Genomic DNA, 15752 nt, shown 5'->3' with positions numbered 1-15752 from the left:
AAAAAAAAAAAAAACTTCCAGTACACTGCCCTGACAGCCCTTAGGGAGCCCCCACTGCTCCCAGCCCCCAGGAAGGCCCCATCACAAGCAGTGCCCTGATGATGACTGTGATGCATTCACTTCTCTCATTTAAAAAATAACAGTACAGGATAATCCTGTTTAAGCCACCTTTCAGAATTTCAGATTTTATAACAAAAGTGGTAATAATAAACACCACAAACAAAAGACTTGAGCAACAAATTATCTGATACCTTGTCTTTAGGTTTTTCTTGGTCTGTGGTCTCTTTATTTCTGTCATGCTTAAACTCCTGGAACAAGGAGTCCAAGCAGATCATCCTTTGCAAGGAAAATAAAAAAATAAAATAAAAAATCAATGTAGCTATCCCCCTTTCTTGTCAGGAGTGGAAGGCAGAGAGGGATCTGTAATAAGAACTGTTATAGCAGTTTTGCATTTTCTTTTAATTTTACATTTCTTTTTAAGTAAAAAATCATTTAAATGCTACTTATCTTAGCTGACAAGTTAGAACTAGTGCAAAAGCAGAAATGGAGAAAATGAGCAAACTTAGAAATGAGAAAAGTTGAATATGGAAGAAAAACTTATAAACAAGGTCTGGAATTTCAAAGCAACCTCACTTCCCATTTTAATATTTTGAATCATTATCACATAATGAATCATTTTCATGTAATATTAATATCTCACATGGCTTTTTTACTTGCTAGGGGATGCAGTATTACAAACTTTTATTTATGTAATACAGAAATTAGTGTTAATAACCTTGTAATGTTAAATCCTTTAGTTAAAGAAGAAACTTGTCATAAGTGTCATAAGTTTCTCTTTTTCCTTGTTATTATTTGGGGAAAGTTGCATGTATTATACCAGGTCAGAGGCAAAAGTGTTTGTAAAAGACAAAAGGAAGAAACAAAACTGCAGCACCCAAAGGACCATTTCAGCATTTCCTGACAAGGCGAGTAACTCTGGGACCATGCTTGGTCTATATAAGAAGTTGGAGAACAGAAAATGAATCAATGTGAGGTTCCGTTTTCATTTGTGCCGTGAGTGTAGTTTCATATGTGATCACTTACAGCCACATCATGACATATAAAATGTGTAAATTTGTACACTGACATACCGATGAGGTCAGGTTCTGTATTTAACATATGCACAGTAGCCCACATGTTATGGGTTCTGTAGAGAAATAATTATCTCCTTACGACATTTACAGAAAGTGCAGCAGATTCAAACCCAGTCACATCCAAATTTGGAAAACAAATGTTTGACGGTTTCAGTTTGTGCTCTCTCTACCTAATTACCATTTTAGAGGCTGGAAATGCAGAGAGAGGTTGGGATTGGTACCAATTATTTGAGCAGTATAGCAAGTAATTTTGATTTCAGTTTGTAGTTCAGTAGATGGTAATAATTCAAACCACCATGTAAGGATTGCAAGAGGTCAGTAGATAATGAAAGATCCTGTTTACAGAAGCTAAAACATTTAAATCATTTTAATTCTGAGGAAGATATCATTACCTTTAGTTTAGAAGCAGTGGGGTATTTTTCTTTTACTTTTTGTAATTTTCTAATTTTACTTTTTGTTATAGTCCTGAGAACTGCCTTATGATGTTAGGGATCCAGTTTTGCATCACAGCAGCCTGAGAAGAAAATTGTGCTTTGAATTACACAAAGAAGAGGGTTTCCCCCTGCTCACAACATCTCTGTTTACCAAGCTGTCCTTTTTGTCTCCTTCACATTAGTAAATTCTTATTTCGAGAAAAAATCTGAAAGCTTGGAATGAAAAACGTAAGTACTGCAGAGCAAAGCGTAGAGAAAATCATGAGAATAGCCATCTCATGCGTCCCTGCTCTGGTTATTTGAATGCTGTCAATGTAGGCACAGATGAAGACAGTAGCTGCTGAAGGCAGGACACTGCAGAATGCAGCAAAAAAAGCCATGACTACCTGTCTAGTCAGCCTGTGCCAGTCCCCCAACATGCCAGCATTGCTATTGCAGTTGTCCAGAAGGTCTTTCCTTTGGAATATATGTATCTCCTTTTTCTTGTTCATTCTTCACCTTTACTGTAGGTTTACGTCAAAGGCAAAAGTAGAAAGACAAAATATGTGCTATTCACAGTCAAATATCCAAAAGCTTATACATTAGAAAAGCCAATTCTGGATATCCAATATTGAGCCCCAAACTATTATCAGCACTTGTGAGTTTGGCAGATGTTCAAATAACTGACTTGAACATAAAAATGGCATTTATGTTTATATATCAAAGATACAGGGCACACATACTCTTGTTATACATTGGCAAGATGCTTTTGAATCTGCTTTCTGTGGAAACTTTTCTATCAAATGGTATCTAATTTTAAATTAAACCTACCTTTATTAAATCAAGTCCTGTTAAGCACAAATTGTTCACTATTGACCCAATTATCTAACTTGTATATGTACTTACCTGCCCACATGTACTCTGGCAAATGCTATAATTACCCTCAATGAATCACAAACAAAATTATCATTTTACCTTGCAAGTACAGGAAAGCAGTGGTGAGAGCATGACTTGATTATATAAATGCTACCTTATTTCCTGGAATGACGACAAAGCTGGTAAAAAATCTTGTTAAATATAGTTCTAAATGAGCCGCTCTGTTCAGTAGATAGATAGAAAACAATCAGAAAAACAGTGAAAAAAAATAACAAAAGAGGAAAGACCTGAAAACATCACCAGTCTGCTGTAAAAGCTGCAAGGCAGGAAAAAATAAAAAAATAATATGTTTATATTGAAAACACGCATAAAAAGGATTTTAAAAGTGGAAAGACAGAAAAAATATTTTATAACATAATGCTCAAAATGCAGGAAGCACACAGATGTGATCCTTCTCCTGCAGTTTCCTAATGTATTTAAAGCCACTTATTCCCACACAAACAGTATCTGTGAAGCTGCTGAAGAGACCCAGCTATTTCTCCCAATGTCTATTGTAATTTACATTCAGCACATTACTTCCAGATTTTTCTTTGCCTCTTATCCAAATACATCTTCAGAAGGGCACTTATTTTAAATACCCTGTAATCAGAGGATACAAACATTTACAGATATGTAATGCTATGGAGAAGACCAGCCACATTCTGTCTTCAGATAACTATTTAACTCACTGAAAGAAAAAAAAAAAAAAAAGGTGAGAAGTATGTGGGAACATTTACAAAGAAGAGAGTTAGGCGAGAAGAGAGCTAGACGAGAGCAGCCTTGAGATAAGCTGGTGCCTTCCAAAATACCTATTGATGATTATAACTTTTAATCTGAAGGTTATTAGGTTACCAATCAAAATCAGTTTGTTTGTTTTTATTTAAATTCATATCTTATAAACTTAAAAAATTATCCAGAAGGAAAAAAAAAAAAAAAAAAAAAACTATTTGAGTAACTATTTGAGTATAATTTCGGTTCTAATGCATGGGACTGAATTTGATGTTGTTTCTCCCTTTTCAAATGTCATTTTGATTAGAAGTTATTAGGATAAGGGAGACATTTTTTTCCTTTAAGATTTTTAGGTGAAGATGATACCATTTTCCTAGGATAAATATAAGAATATACCAGAACAAATGCAAAAACAGTTTCTAAGCACCTGAAAGTTTTAAAAAAATAATAAATAAAAAGATTAGAGAATCAACCAAGATGACTTTGACAAGAACAAAGCTCGTTAAACCCATCTAAGTGCCTTTATGGCAGGGTAACAGGCTTTATGAACAGAGGTGTTATACAGCTTTACCTCTGACACTGTTTAATGTGACATTTTCAAAGCAAGCTAGAGCAAATAACTCTAGCTGAAATAGCTGTTAGGTGGGTGCAGAGAAAAAATGACTTACAGAATATCAGTGGTTCACAGTAACACTGTGATGAAAGAAGGAAGTATTAGGTTCTAGTTCTCTGTCCAGGATCTGGTACTGTTCGTACTGTTCAGCAATAATAAGGGCTACAGTAAAGGCTTATGAGATTGAAAGAAAATATGAAGCTGAAACAGACTGCAAGTACTCTCAGGGAAAGAATACAACTCCAAACAAATTAGAAAAATAAGAGAAAAGAAGGGGGAGAGGGAGAGGAAAATAATTAAAGATAAAAGGTCAAGGGAATAACCCAACTCTCACAAATAGAAGATGGCAAAACTGACCTAGTATGTAGGCCTAGTATGTGAATCATAACCTGAACATAGTCAACACAGTGCTGTAAAAAAAAAAAAAAAAAAAAAAAGCCATGCAGAATGCATTAACAGGAGTATAAACAGGCTAGTAATGCATCTTCTTCAGCCCATACTGACATCTCGCTCCATTTGGGGATTCACAGATCAGGAAGGGTACAACCAACTGCAAACAAACCAGGAAATTATCAGAGATCTCAGAAACCTATCTTATGAGAAAAGACTACTAGGAATGCTGAAAACTTCGGGGTTATTTTTGCTTTGGAGAGTTCTTCAAAATAATAGTAGAAATGTTCTCTGTTTTCATAATAAACATTGATCATGTTTGACCAATAATACCAACTCACCAATTCAACTTTGTTAAGGAAACATATAAAGTAGATCAATTTCAAAACTTTTTCTTCAAGACACTATCAAACTTTTCAAGTAAGAATGGCTCTGAGTACATATTCTCAAATATCCCACATCTAAGAGATAATTAAGACATCAAAACTAATTCCTGCTAACAAAAAGCTTTCATTTACTAGGGCATTCAAGGAACCGTGTTTACTTTAATGTGAACAAAGCTCTGCTACTCTGTAATGCCTTTCAAGTATAGGTCATAACACCATCTTGTTCTACATAGGTACGGTTGTGTTTTTGGTTGGTTGTTGTGATTTTGTGCGTGTGTTTCTGTTTGTTTTTACATCCCTCACTAACCTTTTGAAATATAACTGCCAATTATGCTATTTAAATACATCCATTTATTTTAAAAGATGTTAACCGTCATTATGGAAAGGCTTGATTGCTAGTAACATGACAGTCACTTCTTACATCTCTGCATTAGTAAGTGCAAAGTCACTAATTCCCTTGGACACAATATTAATAATGCTTTAACATTTGCACGTGCTCAGACTATGAAACTAAATGGGTGGCATAGGAAAAGGCAACCATGCTCTGCCAAATCCATTCTAAGAGGTACATTATATACTTCCTACAGGCATTTTGGCTGCGATACGTTACCAGAGCAAGACATTCCCCGCAGACAGTATAGGCAAGAGCAGAATTCATTCGTTTTCATTATATTGGACATTGAAAGAGAAATTCAAAAAATTATGGCTTTGGAAAAACGTTCGCCAACTTCTATCAATACTGCACCTTTGGTTTTTGCAGTTTGGAGGTGAAAAATTTATGTTCCTAGATTAATCATTTTGCACGTTATTTCAAATCAATTTTAGGACCATACTGCCCATGGATCTAGCATAGGTAGAACAGGTGAACTGCAATGAACAACACCAAATTATCACCGCTGTTCATTCTGTATCAGAAAATTAATTTAGTCTGTAATTGTTATTGTTTAGGCCTAAACTTCTCAAAGTATTTAGCCACTAACAAGGATCAGCCTTTAAATCAATTATACACTCTCATAACCAGTCCTAGATTCACACAAGAAGAGACACAGCCTGCTTTGGGAAACACATGGTACTAGGTCTGCAATTCTAAAATATTCCCATAAATATGTAAAAACTTATACCTTTCCTACCTTTACTAAATTGTCTACTGAAAATTGATAAGATGTTTTAAAACAGGATTCTTCCCAATCCCACTGTACAATTACTTACTCCTCAGTTGTAGTATGGTCACATTTTGAAAGGAAAATATTTTTGACAGTATGCATTAGAAAAATCCAACACTTGCTAAATGCAAAAGAAACTCAGTCTCCTGTTGAGAGAGAGAGAAAAACAACATTTCTGGTTGATTGAAAGCATTTATCCACAAACTATAATATAAAAGATCAGCTAGATGTTAATATTTACATATATACATATATGTATATATAAATCAGATTGCTAACAATGAGAACAATACATATAAAGTGAAAAATCTGAACCTCTGATGCTCATTACATTGAAAATACAGCCAAATGTCAAAAGTTTGGAAAGTGTTTTCTTAGAGTCAAAACCAATGAAATGTTACATTAATGTTAATTAATGCCTTTGTGTTGACCTCAGTGAGCACGGGCATTTTTCAAGGTATGCTCTGTTAAAAGCTATTGATAGGCTAACCACTTTGTAGTAACTAGCTCTGTCTTCCTCCTCCTTGCACTTCTCATGCTGTGAACTAATTAAAACTAGGAATGATTACTAGTATTTAATGAAATACTAGTAATTTAATGAAAAAGGCAATCTTCACCCTTGCTGAAATTGTTTTGACTTGGTACAACACATTTTCCAAGCAAAGCTGTAGGCTACACACTAAAGAGCATTGGATGTAAAGAAGGTTAAAATGTCAAATCCAGAGTGAAGACAGTCAGTGAAGATGCAGTCATCCAAGAGTAACAGAGTGGCTGTGGGAAGCGGAGATGATCTTACTTATTAAGCGGTGTTATTAATTTAGCAGCTCATAGAAAGGAATGTTTTGCTGAAGAAAGATATTGCTTTACTGATAATATGTAAGCAAACATCTGAACAGGCAGAGAGCATCACATCCTTCCTGGCATTCAGAATTACACTGCAAAATACTCATGCTTGAGTATGATTCCAGGAACTGCCTCATCCCTGAACCTAGGCTGCTGTATATAGACATGTGCACCCCTCTGTTCTGAGAGTCTACCAGATAAGGCCAAGGTCTCATGTTCTGTCTGTGACACATTAATAAGTTATAGAGTGTCTAAGCCGACACATTATAGGCTAACAAAAAGTACACAAGACAACAAAAGTACAGCAGCCAACAGCCACGCAGCCCTGACATTACATGAAGAATTGTGTCTTCCTCCACATCCTCTCATAAATCATGATCTTCAACGCACGACAACCCCAGCAAAAGGGTGTGAAAAGAACAGTCAGACTTTACATCAGTCTCACACCTCTCTGTGATCATCTTCCCCATCTCTCTGTGGCACAACTGGTTGAGTGAAAGAAGTGCACCTATTTCAATACAAAGTTCAGCACCCTGCTTAGGACTACTCCTACAGCAGCACTGACTCAGTAGTCGTCTTCACCCAGAAGCAGCTGAGGTACAAGCATGTTTTGTTTTGTTGACTTTGCAGTGCTAGCAATTACTTCAGGCAGGAAGATGGTAACCCGCCACTGGTGAGGAAAATGAAATCTTAAAATGCTGCAGCTGCTTGCTGAGGGAATGCAAACAAAATTGCAACTGAACATCCAGGCCGTATCTATCCTAGTAAATTAAAACTGCCAGGAGCATGCCAGTCCTAGAGGCCAACTGGCAAGGATCAGTCTTCATTTATGCAGATAGTCTTTTAGCCTCTGACACAAACTCCCTCTATGCTAACAGCAATTAGGATCAGACCCTGAAACAGTTTTAACTCTATTCACACCCAAATAATGTTTTGGTGTGATGCGTTCATGTGCCTGGCAACCTTCCTGGGGAATACTTAAAAGTACAGATGTGGATTCAGCATCATTCCTGGTATTGTCAATATCCAGCTTGCAGATGCACAGGTTGGTGTTCTGACTGTGCTAGGTGGGGAGAGATGTTTTCTTTTCCTCGCACCATTAAGGTATCAAAGTGCAAGAGATCTCTACCAGCAGTGTATCCTAATAACGTTTCTGGATAGGATTTTTTGAATTTATCATAATGTTCTATCCTTGGGGTCTTTTTCCTTCTTAAGCTTGTAAGTCCAAATATTGAAACTATAAAATAAGACAAAATTTTCATTCAGCTTCCTTAAAAGCAAACAAACTAGGATTTGCCATTTAAGACAAACTTCAAAATGTCAGACATTCTTTACATACACTTTTCTTTCCAGCTCAAGTTTATTTATACTTGTAAAAAATACTTAGATCAAGTGGTGTTATATCAAAGCAGAAAAGTCAGGTAAACCAAAAACAGGTCAAAGGACTAATGCTGTTTTCCCCTCAGTGGAGCTGCAGCAGAACATACCCACCTGCTGTCATAAGAGCGCTTCTTAGAATCTAATCAAAGAAAGGCTGAAAATGCCACAAACCCAGCCTACTCAAAAACAAGAGATACTGGAAATTTCCAGAGAGACATGTCCATGAGTTTTCTGTCTGTTTTTTTTTTTTTTTTTTCAGATTACATTTTGATCCTCAGCTAGAGTGAATCTCTGAAGATGCTGCACTGTGCCCACCCTTGTGGACAGCTCACTAACACCTGTATTTATGCCAACATTGTTTTCAAACTACAGCCAGGTTTGGCAGTCAGGCAGCTGAACCAGATGCTCTAATGCCATTTCTGGACACAGAATGTAAAAATATGACAATCCAAAATCCTGATAGGGAAGAACTAGTCCTCAAAAACAACTTATCTGATCTCCAGTGTACACAGAGCAGGAAGATTCCAGGTGTGGAGGCTATGCATATTGTGGCAGATACCCCTGAATTTACCCAGGTACAAACAGATCAGGCACAGCAGCATGGACTCAATTCAGCGTATGCTGTATCTGCTGATTTTTTCCAGTTCCACAAACTGTGCTGAGCTCCATGCTGCTGAAGCTATATTGCTGGCAGTCCCTCGATTAGATAACATAAAACCTATCGCAGGTACATATAGATTATACCGAAGCCCTGATGCTTTTTTTTTTTTTCTCAGAATAAACATTACTATATTCTATCATAACTATGTTTTTCTAAGGAAGATACGGAAATCTAGCTTGATAAACTTTTTTTTTTTCTTTTGTAACTGTTCCATATCACAATGAATTGCACCGTTGCACTCACTATGATAACATACTTCTGTCTATGTTAAGGGAGACTTTTAACAATGTACAGGACAACTTTAAAAAATAAAACAAGTGATTGTTATGTTTCTGCATTTTATTTTTACACATGGTCTCAGTACCTCAAGTACAGCAAAATATTCTATATTGGATAGAAGGCATTTGCTGTTGTGTGGACTTTTTTTTCACATGGGATTTACCTTTTTATTCCCATGAGGAAAAAATATATCATTGGTACTCCTGCTTATCCTTGCTACCAAAAAGTTGTCCAGAAGTTTTGTGATACTAACTCCAGAGGTTAACTTCAATTTGGAGGAACAAGTCTGGGAATATTTCAGTGTAACTAGACTACTTTACATACCTAAGTACTACTCATGGAACAGAAATTATCCTCTTGGTTTAGTCCACTTCACCCAGGGATCTCTACCAAAAGCCCTGGCTCAAGAAGGGCGAACTTTCCAACACCCATACCAAACTGTGAAGATGCAGTGAATACCTCTAAATAAACTGTCCTATTAAAGCCTCCACCACCATGAAGTCACAAGTTCTCAGCACTAAGCAGATGGGGTTAGCATTAATATTTTAAAGCATAAAGGTTTTTCCTTTTTCAAAATGTCCACGCAGCGATCTTCAGCCAAGTATTAAACCATTTGACTATTGGAAAAATGTGCATGAAATCTTCTAACACTGAAGTCACTGAAAAAAAATAATATAATAATAATAATAATAATAATTACCCTACCCATAGGCCCAGGTTTTCTCTTGTATTGCAGAAAATTAAATAGAACTCATTATGCAGCACAAGCTAGATACCTACAGACTCAGGATGGAGTTTACAGATTTGCTTTAGGGAGAGGTTTTGTTTTTTAAACTCAGTATCATATCAGTAATCCTGTTTATGGTAAGAGTCCACACATTGCTGCATCTGCACAGCTGCAAAGGTAATGAACCACAGCAAAGAAACAAGCCTCTGGGAAAAGAGGAAGATTTTACAGATACAAACCGGCTCATCACGAGACTATACCCTGGCATTTCTTCTTCCCATTTGCTTTTGAGACACCTTATTAAAAATATGCATACGTAAGATTTATCTTTTTGCAATTAGCTAAAGTAAAATGCCATTCCTTTTCCAGACATCAATATATATTTACACTCAATACACATTAAACAAGCTCCCATCAGAGTTGGTAGAAAGTCTTCTTGTAATGCTAATGAGCTTTGTATCAAAACCAATAGAGGTTCCTGTCATTATTACCTGTTATAACCTTGTATTTGGAAAGCTACTTTCATACATTTACAATACAAGTGTTGGACTTGTTGGACTTGCTTATGATCACTTTTAGAAAGTGATAAGAAATAGGATTTGATTTATTTGCTTATTTTATTTTATCTCTTCCTTATTTTTGCTCCTTTTTCTTTTTTTTTCATTCATTTAATCAAATGCATACAATTAAGATTTATATAGAAATGCTAAGGATTTTCTATAGTACCATGTGTGCCCATGACCCTGCAAGAAAAGGGTGTTGATTTCACTGTGTTGTTTTTACCCAGTCTCTCAGGAATAGGTAGCAATTTCATTCATTGTTGCCTTTACCTGAATAACCAGCCTGATAACAATAGTACTTCTGCTGAAGAATGGGAGAATTAGCAATTCACCTGCACAGCTTCAGTGCAAATGTTACTTCTCTGGGGAATCTTACATCCACATTCTTAGCGTAGCCAGACTGAAAAAGCAAGCGTTCAGCAGAACAAGTTTTTGCAAAGGTACTGGCTACCAAAATCAGAACTAATGTAGCAAATGCAGGTTAAATCATCTTTTCAGAAGTGTAGGTGGCTTTGGTTTGTTGGGGATTTTTTTTGTGTGTGTACATGAGGTGTTTTTTTTGGGGGGGGGGACGAGGGGGGAGTTGGGGAGCTTAGATCAACACAACTATAAAGAAGAAAAGTGCAGGATGGCAAATAATTCTGTCAAATGTCAGATATCAAATAAGATTCTTTTACCCACTTCTGAGAGACTGTGGCCATGGGCAAACCTCACCAGAGCAAGGGCATTCTTGAAAGACTGCAGCCATGAGAAGCAACAGGAACGCCCAAACCCCAGCCTCCCATACTGTTTCACCAGCAGGGCTGGGAGACACCGTGTCTTTCCCAAGGCATTTGACTGATTTTTTTTTTTCTTAAAGCCTGAATCAATGATGAAAAGTTTGTTTTAATTCACAATAGTTGACATAATTAAGTAAAATCCCAATCTGAGCCAGTTTTGCCTGCAGCAGCAGCCATTACAGATATACTGCCTATAACTAGCTATTAGCTAAGTACCAATCCTGTGCAGTGTTGATGACTTTTAGTGTGTGAGAATTTTTTGTTGTGGTTCCTACCCATTTTTCATCACCACTATTATCAACCAAAAAGCACCTGACTTCTGTTCATGTTCCACCAGAAAAAAGAAGAACGGAAAGTACTGAATTCAGGATAACTGTAAAGAGAAGGCCACGGGGCTCTTAAATTAGGGTTTCCATCGCCTGAATGTATAAGGAAAGGAAAGTCACCCCAAAAAATCTGAAAATTGATAGAAACAATAAATTGCCATTTTTAACAGGGTGCTTTGCTGATGAACACAGAACTGAAGTATTACATATAAATACTAAGTGGGTAAGAAGCTATAAATCTTATTTACACATTTTTTTTGGCACAGGGACTGTTCCATATAATCCTCAAGTCCCTGATACTACAGTCTTTTGATATATGTCTATTTATATATTTTTTAATCTTATAGCATGAGTTTATGTGCGAATGCTCATTTGTTTTAAATATATTAGAATGCCAACATGCAAAGATAGTAACAGATGCCAACACTCAGGATTTTACATTAGATGAAATACATCATCACACCTCCCAGAAATTGCATTTTCACTAGATTTTCTGGGCTTAGATTTTTGTCATGTTTTGAGTCTAGAAATATTAGATTGTAACTATAATATGGAAACAATGAAAACAACTGAAACTTGAAAGCAGAATAGCATTAACTGTCAATAAAAACCCAAACCCAAGTGCTTCATTGTGCTCTTATATAAAGTTTTGGGTTCAGAAGTCAAGTTGCGTACTTTTACTAGCACAACAACCATTAGGCATTTAAAAGAATTCTGTAGTGCACTTGTACATTTGTTTTGTGATTCCTCTCACCCACCTTCTGCTGTCAGGCAACAGGTACCTGTAAACTGAAATTATACACAGCTACAGAATGTCTTTGTGGGCCTAGGTGTCAACTGCTGTGAGGGATTCACTTTACTCTGCCTCCTAAAAGTTAAGGATCTGTTCAATGTATGTTTACTACAAGTAGTTCAGCTGTGTGGTTAAGTATTCAGGAATGATCCCAAAGCCACTGTAAGCATGATCAAACTCAGTTTGCAACTATTATGTATTAAAGGCGCATTTAGACAAAGTCTGTTTCATTCCCTAAGGTTCACAATGGGTTTTACTTTTATTTTAGAAACAGCTCCTTCCTCTCCCATGGTGCTTGGTACCCAAAATGTATTCACAAAAACAAACAAACAAACAAACAAACAAACAACTTTGATACATCACATAAGGGATAATAAAAGCTCTGTCATGTGTAAGAATCCTTGCGAATGAATTAATTCCACATAAAAACATATCCTAATCGTGAGTTAAAGTCAGCATCATACAACTGGTATTTTGGTTAGTTCCTTTTTAAAAAAATTAATCCACTCTGACCCCTTCCTACCCACCCACTCCCCCAAGCCCTTGGGAAAGTGTTTCAGATTACAGCACATCTAGTCAAAGAAGTCGTCATTATATCAGAACTCATATTTTAGGTAAAATCTAGAAACAAAGTTGAAATTAACAGGCCAGCAGAGATGAAGCAACTATAATGAAAACACAGAACTGTAAAAATTGGAGTCTTTTCATCTTGGATGAAGAAATGATGATTCTTTGATTTTTGTCACAGGCAAGGGAGTAATGGGAAGAAAAGTACTTTGATACTAGCTAAATTTAGTGCCAGATTCAGAAGTCATGATGATAATATTGCTGCGATTGAAAAGATGAAAATTTCAGATTCATACCCCACAACACTGATATTCAATATTACAGCTGACTTAACATTAAATATATTTTTATCCCCATCATACCTTATTATATCCTTGCCATAGTCACTCTCTTTTTAATTAAAAAGTGAGGCTCTTCACTACCACTTCTAAAAATTATCAGGGATTAAAAAACAGGCTTTAAAAATTGAATCTGCATGATAACAGTTAGCTGAATGTTTAAAAGGACTACCCTGGTAACTTCAACTGTAAAGATATCTCTCTGACATTTTTTAAGGTTTATTCTGCTAAAATCAAACGATAAAATTGTAAAAATCAAACTAAAAAACATGAAAGACTTAAAATTTTAAGAACCATTTGTTAACATGGCTTGGGAAGAAAAAAAGAAAAAACAAAAATTGCTTCAAGACAAAACTGCAGTACACCTGGAAATAAATACCAAAACCAAATGTGAGCAACAGCCTAGGGGAAGCTTCAGTTAGTGCAATGTCATGGCCACAATTTGGGAATCGCCACAAGAGTTAGAGTTAAGGTTATGTTAGAGATAAAAGAAAGAAATTGAAGTGCATCTGGATTGGAAAGGGGCTACCAGAACTAAATTGGGGCAGCTGCAAAGTGATATGGCCTAGGAAAAAAAAAAAAAAATGCATCAGGATAATTCCTCATGCTTTTTAGGTTCAAAAAGAAAATTAGCGTTATGGTTATGATAGAGAAAAGACTAGACCTCCAATCCACTGGGGACGGAAAGAGGTAGGCAGAGCCAAGTGTGGGCAACAAAGGTACCCACACTTCTCGCCCAGGAGAAGCTGTGCATCTCAGCAATACCTTAGTGAATTCAGGGGGATCAGAAAAAAAAAAAAAAAAAAAGGGTAAGGAATAGCAGAGCTCCAATTGCAGTAGAGCTGGAAAAGGACTGCAAGTGTTCCTAAGGCAAAACAATCTGGCCTGGAAGACGTTTTTAATCAGGACAAAGCTTGGAGATATTACTTGATTTTCATTGTTGCTGTTGTTTAGGGTTCAGCACAAACATTGAGGTTACTGTTAAGAAAGAAAAGAAAAAGCTTTGATCCCCAGGTGTAGTGGGGCTGGGAAGCAGCTGCCAAGGTAATAATCAGGATGCAAATGGACCCTTCCTGGGAGTTTTGCTTCAGAACCATGTATCCAGGACTCTGCTGAGTTTTTAGGATTATCTTTAGAATGTGGGTTAAGGCAAAGAGAAAGTCTAGATTTTTTTTGTGTAGTCAAGCCCCTGTCCTCCTATGTGTATGCTACCATTAATTCTGGACTGGGGAAACTTTTTTTCACTCACTGAATTGTGTGTGTGCACGTGCATGCTGGGGAGGTGATGTCCAGATTTTTTTTTATTTTTTATTTTTTTCATTGCAAGGTCTTTATCTTTCTATGTTTCATCAGCTTGAGCTCAGCTATGCAAGGTGTATTCTCAGGATATCCTAGTCATCAATCTCAGTGAACTCGACTTCTTCCTTCAACACTCTTTCATATCAATGTTCAGCCGTGAACAACAAAAAACTCACTGGCCATTTGACGTAATATTCTTTCATCTATTTCACATTTTTAGCTTTTTCACTCATTGCCTGTGGTCATTTTGTTCTATAAATTTTATCCTAGGAAGGAAACAGAACAGGGGTTAAGAAGCTCAATTTGTGCTTTGTGGTTAAATTCTCATTTTACTTACAGTGGCATCAGTCTGGTCTGTTAAGTGAAACTGTGAGGTTATACAATGAGTTATGGCTGAAAACTATCCTCTGTCCCCTGAATCATAGAAAATGACAGTGTTTCCAGCAGTTCTTAAATCAACTCCTCCCCTTCCCAAGAAGCACCTTAATTTTTACCATTATCACACTACCTATTAATTGGTTCACTATCATTAAGAAACAGTTCTATTAGAAGATCTCCAGGCATTATTAATCTAAGAGCAATCATGCTTGTTACAGCCTGCCTCTTTCTGATGCTGTGGTTCCCTTTATGCCTGTCATAGGGGTTCATCTTACCCTGAGCTGGATGTTACACAATCACTTCCTTCATGGTAACCATGGGAACTGAACTGAGAATGTGATCTGCAAAGTGAATGCTTGGCCAATGTTTTAAACTTACAGTAATGTTTAAGGACCCAGAAACACTGATATAAAAGTTTTTACAGATTAGAGCTTTTCCTACCTTAAAAACACACTGAAGATCAGTTGTTGAAAAACATTAATTCTGCATTTCAAGCAGAGGTTCATAGTTATGCATAGAAAACTATCCAGTGAATAACTGCAGTAATAAGAAAATAAAACCATCTATCAAACGCATTCTTAGTCATACCATGAGCAATTGAAAGAATGCACCAATAAATCTGGAAGTCTCGAGTTCTCTTTCTGTGTAACCCACAAGCAGTTAACCTTGTTCCAGCCAGTCAAACCACCTGTACCTCAGTCTATCTCTGTGTTAACATGTATTAAGTACCTAAATACTTGCTTCTTGAGCAATTTCATACACTCAGGTTCATTAGACAGATTTCTCAGACAGAGGTAGTACAGAAAATCTTAACCTTAAAAGTTAGGACAGTTCACAGGGAGATGGCACAGCCACCACAATTGATCATAAGAAAACCATAACCTACAAAAGCCTGCTAAGCAGACACAACTGAACTAGATATCTACAAAAAACATTCTCATCTGAGATTTATTTTATATTCTGTTTTGTTTGAAACATAAACATTTCAAATACAATTTATTCCATGCTAGATTGATAAATACGTCTAGAACTGATAATTTTTTTAAAAAAAAAAAAAAAAGAAAGAAAGAAAAAGAAAGA

General features: G+C 36.3%; 1 long non-coding RNA gene across 1 annotated transcript in view; it reads right to left on the bottom strand.

Moving 5' to 3' along the window:
- Positions 1-265: 265 nt before the first annotated feature.
- LOC118162878 overlaps positions 266-15752 on the bottom strand; it is a 78221-nt gene continuing 62734 nt past the window's right edge. Inside the window, exons 9-11 of the long non-coding RNA XR_004748694.1 lie at positions 5710-5888; positions 1526-1647; positions 266-336 (exon numbers count right to left, since the gene is read on the bottom strand). This is a non-coding gene — a long non-coding RNA (uncharacterized LOC118162878). The remainder of the gene's footprint in view (positions 337-1525; positions 1648-5709; positions 5889-15752) is intronic.

This window comes from Oxyura jamaicensis, chromosome 2, assembly GCF_011077185.1.
Source record: "Oxyura jamaicensis isolate SHBP4307 breed ruddy duck chromosome 2, BPBGC_Ojam_1.0, whole genome shotgun sequence".
Taxonomy (NCBI): Eukaryota; Metazoa; Chordata; class Aves; order Anseriformes; family Anatidae; genus Oxyura; species Oxyura jamaicensis.
This window is presented reverse-complemented; position numbering and strand designations above follow the sequence as displayed.